Genomic DNA, 5,607 nt, shown 5'->3' on the forward strand with positions numbered 1-5,607 from the left:
CTCGATCAATTCTACTGTCTGATTTCTGATGTACTGTCTTCCACATCGCTAATTCTCTGCTCTGCCTCTTCTAATATGCTGCTATTTGCTGTGAGTGTATTTTTGATTTCTTGAACTGTGGTGTTCATTCCCATGATATCTGTTATCTTTTTGTGCATGTCTGCAATTTCCTCTCCAAGTGTTGTCTTCATATTGTTAACCTCTTCCTTTACTTCATTAAATTTGTCTGTGATATATGTTCTGAGATCTTTAATTACTTGTGCGAAGTTCTGCTCCCCTTCCTGGTTTTTAGTTTGTTCATTGGATTCAGCCATGTTTTCCTGATTACTGGTTTGGTTTGTAGTTTTTTGTTGCTGTCTGGTCATCATTTTATCTTGACGGGTTTAATCAGTTCCTTAGCTTCTTTGTCTTGTCTTGGGGATTAATTAGCTGTTGTTTTTGCGTAAGTGTTATATCCTCTGTTTGTCACTTTGTTCTTCTTATTCTAATTTCTTATTGCTGCCTGAGTTCACTTTGAAGGAAAGTATTAGCGTCAGGGAAAGGCAATTGTGTAAGAAAGGAAAATGTGTAAAGTAGTATTTTTTTTTAAAGATTTATTTTTATTTATTTAATTCCCCTCCCCTCTCCCGGTTGTCTGTTTTCTGTGTCTTTTTGCTGTGTCTTGTTTCTTTGTCCGCTTCTGTTGTTGTCAGCAGCACGGGAAGTGTGGGCGGCGCCATTCCTGGGCAGGCCGCACTTTCCTTCACGCTGGGTGGCTCTCCTTACGGGTGCACTCCTTACGCGTGGGGCTCCCCTACGCGGGGTACACCCCTGTGTGGCAGGACACTCCTTGCGCGCATGGGCCAGCTCCACACGGGTCAAGGAGGCCGGGGGTTTGAACCGCAGACTTCCCATGTGGTAGACGGACGCCCTAACCACTGGGCCAAAGTCCGTTTCCCTATGTGTAAAGTAGTATTGGTAATAAATGTTAACAGAGCAACAATATGAGATCTGGGAGGATGGATTTTAGATTCATGTAAGTTTTGTAGAGTTATGGCAGTAAGTAGAGAACCTATAATGAGGTAGTTGACTGAATATGGGTGGAATATGGTATGAATTAAAAAGCTACTGTTTTTGTGAGAAAGGGAAAGAGAAGAGAAAGACAATAGATTCAAGAGTGGATAAAAGACAGAAAAAAACACAAAGGTATTAGAAATTAAAAGTTAGACAATTTGGGGATCAAAGAAGGGGAGGTGGAATATAGGAGAGACGGTAGATGATGGAGGATATCAAGATGTAGGGGAAAGGGGATAGTGTAGGTAGCCAAAATCAATTCTCACAGAAATGTGGCAATGGAGGATGAGGAAACCCAGCAAATGTGAGTTGTTCCCTGCCTCACCTATTGTATAATTAAGATAAAATAAAATAAGAAGAAAATGAGGGACATGAGAAAAAAAAGAGAAGAAAGAAAGAAAAAGGGGGGTGGGTACAGAAAAGAGAGGGGAACAAGTAAGGAAAAGAAAAGGAGATATAGAACAACAACAACAGCAACAACAAAAAAACCCTAAATAAATGAAAAAAAAAAAGACCTTGGACGATAATCTTTTAACATATTCATATCATATTTACTGAAACTGATGTACAGATATTGAGACATTAGCTTTCAAACAAGGTAACATTTGTGTTTACATTGTGGTTTATACTTTAGGCTATACAGTTTTCTAAATTTTTTAGTTATCCTATGTTTTACATTATGGTTTACATTGTTATTCTGTTGTCCCCTATATGTTTTTGGTATAATATTACATGTTTTATATACATCCTTGTGTACTCTTGTGAAACACTTCTTTTGCCCTCACATTTACTTTGGTTCCATCTATTCAATATCTATTTCCCCCTCCCCTTGGGGCCCACAGTGACAGTCAATCTTCATTTCTTGAGGAGCCATGTTCAGAGATACTTGCAACAATGTTGAGGGCTTGACTTGCTCAGCTTCCCTAATGCCCTGGGAGCCACCCTTTCTCTTGAGAGATACAGTTCCCTCTATTTGATGGCATTAGTCCTCCCCAGGATGTGGATCTACCTTCGCTCTCATTATATGGGTCTCTACCCAATGGTATAACCCACTCTGGCAAAATGAGCATTCAGATATTCCCTAGGAGTCTGTCCTGTGTCAGATTATCCCCTTTGAGTATCTTAAACAGGTAACGTTCCTAATTATATTTTGAAAAGGTTTTCTCAGCATTATACTCTCAACCAACACCTGACAATCTCCTATGTTCATATGTTGCCCCTCCCTCCCCCCAATTTCTTGGGCAATATTACCTAGCCCCCCTCAAACCCACAAAGCCCCAATTTATTCTTGAGAATGGTATAAGGGATAGGTCTCATTTTATCTTATTAAAAAGTCCATTCTTACCTTAGTGACTTAGCTATCACCTTTATCATATCGTAATGACTCATATGTCCTTGAGTCTATTACTGGACTTGAATCTGTCTTATTAGTCTTTTTGTCTATTCATGCACCAGGACACACTGTTTTTTGAGCTTTAGAGTAGGTTGTAATGCCTGGGAAGGCTTGTCTCCTCCTAATTTTTCCTGATGTTGTTGCTGGCTATTGTTGCGTGATAGTATCAACACATCTCACTCCATAAGGTAGCCTCGGGTATTTTACTGGGTTTGCATTGCATTTATAAATTAATATTGGGTGAGCTGTCACCTATATAATGTTGAGTGGTCCTAACCAAGAATAGCAGTTATTTTGGGTGTATTTAGGAATCATGCTGTAAAGTAGGAATTCCATGTACAAGGGAATAAAGTATAATTCTAAGAAATAAAAGAGTATTTTCTTTTGATTCACAGATAATGATCAGTGTAATTCTACCCTGGAAAATTGTGTGCCAAAAACATGCTATATAAATATAGATGGATTTTTCAACTGCAGCTGTGTCATAGAATATCCTACCTTCAAATGGTTGAATTTTTTTAATTACCATTTTTCATCCAGGGTGTTATGGTAAGAACCTCCAAATACTGGTTTTTTACAAAGCAATTTCACTGATACATATTCACATATCATGCAATCCATCTAAAGTGTATGTTCAATGATTTGGGGTATAAATCCAGAATTGAGCATTCATCACTGCAATCAATATTTTATATTACTGCAGTCAAACAGTATGCTGCATTTTGTGTCAGATTTCTTTCACTTAGCATAATTCTCTCTTTTTTGCAGATATATAATATATGAAAAATATATTACTATTCACCATAGCTTTAGGTATACTTTTGCCCAATTTCCATCCTGTTATTAACATCTTGTAATATTAATAACATTTGTTCAGATTCATGAAAGAACATTCTTATATTTGTACTTTTAACTACACTCTTCGTGCACAACACTTCCTACACCAACAACCTGCTGTACAGTCCCATGCTTCATCCTTTTGCTTTCCTTCTAGTGACATGCATAACCCTAAACTTTCCCTTTCAACCACAATCATGCTCACATATTGGTGCTCCTAATCACATTCACTCTAATGTGCTGTAATCACCTCTATCCAATTCCACATATTTTAGAATCAATCTAATTGCAAATTCTGCACAAATTAAGCTGAGCTCCTCATTCTCCATCCTCGTTCTATCTTAGTGACCAATCTTCTAACTATTAACACCAAGACTTTGCTCATTATATTTAATTCATATTAAAGAGATCATACAGTATTTGTCCTTTTGTGTCTGACTTGTTTCACTTAACATAAAGTCATCAAGGTTCATCCATGTTTCCCTAAGCATCAGGACCTCATTTCTTCTTACAACTGAAAAATATTCCATTGAATGTGTATACCACATTTTGTTTATCCATGCATCGGTTGATGGACATCTGGGTTGTTTTCATTTTTGTCAATTGCTTTCTGTTCATCTATATACATACCTAGTAGTGGGATTGGTGGATCATATGGCAAATGTATATTTAACTTCCTGAGAAGCAGCTAGTTTTCCACAGCAACAACTCCATTCAACATTCCCACCAACAGTGAATAAGCATTCCCATTTCTTCATATTCCCTCCAATAATTGACATTTTTTGTTTTGTTTTGTTTTGTTTGTTTTGCAGGTATTTTCTTGAGGATTTTTTGCATCCATATTAATTGTGTAGATTGATCTGTTATTTTCTTTTCATGTGGTATATCTTTATCTGGCTTTGGTATTAGGGTGATGTTGACTTCATAGAATGAGTTAAGTAGTGTTTCCTCTCTTCAATTTTGTGGAAGAGTTTGAACAGGATTGGTGTTAATTCTCCTTGAAATTGGTAGAATTCACCTGTGAATCCATCTGGTCTTGGGCTTTTCTTTGTTGGGATTTTTAATTTTTAAAATTTTACCTTCATTTTATCCTTTTTAAAAATTATATGCTTTTTAATTTTTAAAAAGATACTTGGATTACATAAATGTTACATAAAAAATATAGGGGATCCCATATTTCCTGCTCCCTATCCTTCCCACAGTTTTCCATATTAACAACCTCCTGCATTAGTGTGGTACATTTGTTACAATTGATGAACACTAATTTTGGAGCATTGCCACTAAGCTTTAAATGTGATTATAATTTGGATATTTTTGATGACTGATTTAATCTCTTTACTTGTGATTGGTATGTTGAGGGTTTCTATTTCTTCTTGAGGCAGTGTAGGTAGTTTGTGTGTATCTAAGAAGTTGTCAGTTTCATCTAAATTGTCTAATATATTGCAGTAGAATTATTCATAATATCTTCTTATGATCTTTCTTATTTCCATGGGACCTGTAGTAATGTCCCCCTCTCGTTCCTGTTTTTATTTATTTGAATCTTCTCTCTTTTTCTCCTTTGTCAGTCTGGTTATGCTTGTCAATATTGTTGATCTTCTCAATGAACCAGTTTTGATTTTGTTGATTTGCTCTATTGTTTCTTTACTCCCAATTTCATTTCTTTCTGCTCTCATCTTTGTCATTTTTTTTCCTTCTACTTGCTTTGGTATTAGTTTGCCCTTCTTTTACTAATTCCTCCAGATGTGCATTTAGGTCTAGATTTTAGCCATTTCCCTTTTCTTTTTTTTTTTAAAGGGGGAACTGGGGTTTGAACCCAGGACCTCATATGTGGAAGCAGGCACTCAACCACTGAGTTTCCATATATCCCCACTCCCCACCCAACACCTATTCCTCCCACACCAACTTTTTCATCAGTGTGGCACATTCATTGCATTTAATGAGTCTTTTTAGAGCACTGCTGTACCACATGGATTCTAGTTTACATTATAGTTTACACTCTCTCCCAGTACATTCAGTGGGTTATGGCAGGATATATAATGTCCTGCATCTGTCCCTATAATATCATACAGGCCAATTCCAAGTCCCGAAAATGTCCCCATATCACACCTCTCCTTCCCTTTTCCTACTCAGATTAAAATAAAGAGAAAGCCACAGAAGCAAGTAATCCTCCACTGCTGATTGGAATGTAGAAGGATACAGCCATTGTGGAGGACAGTTTGGTGGTTTCTCAAAAACTAACTATAGATTTGCCATATGGCCCTCTATTTTTTTAAGGTGTACTTTTAGGGTTATAAATTTCTCTCTCAGAATTGCCTTCACTAAAT

The sequence above is a fragment of the Dasypus novemcinctus genome, chromosome 19, assembly GCF_030445035.2.
Source record: "Dasypus novemcinctus isolate mDasNov1 chromosome 19, mDasNov1.1.hap2, whole genome shotgun sequence".
Taxonomy (NCBI): domain Eukaryota; kingdom Metazoa; phylum Chordata; class Mammalia; order Cingulata; family Dasypodidae; genus Dasypus; species Dasypus novemcinctus.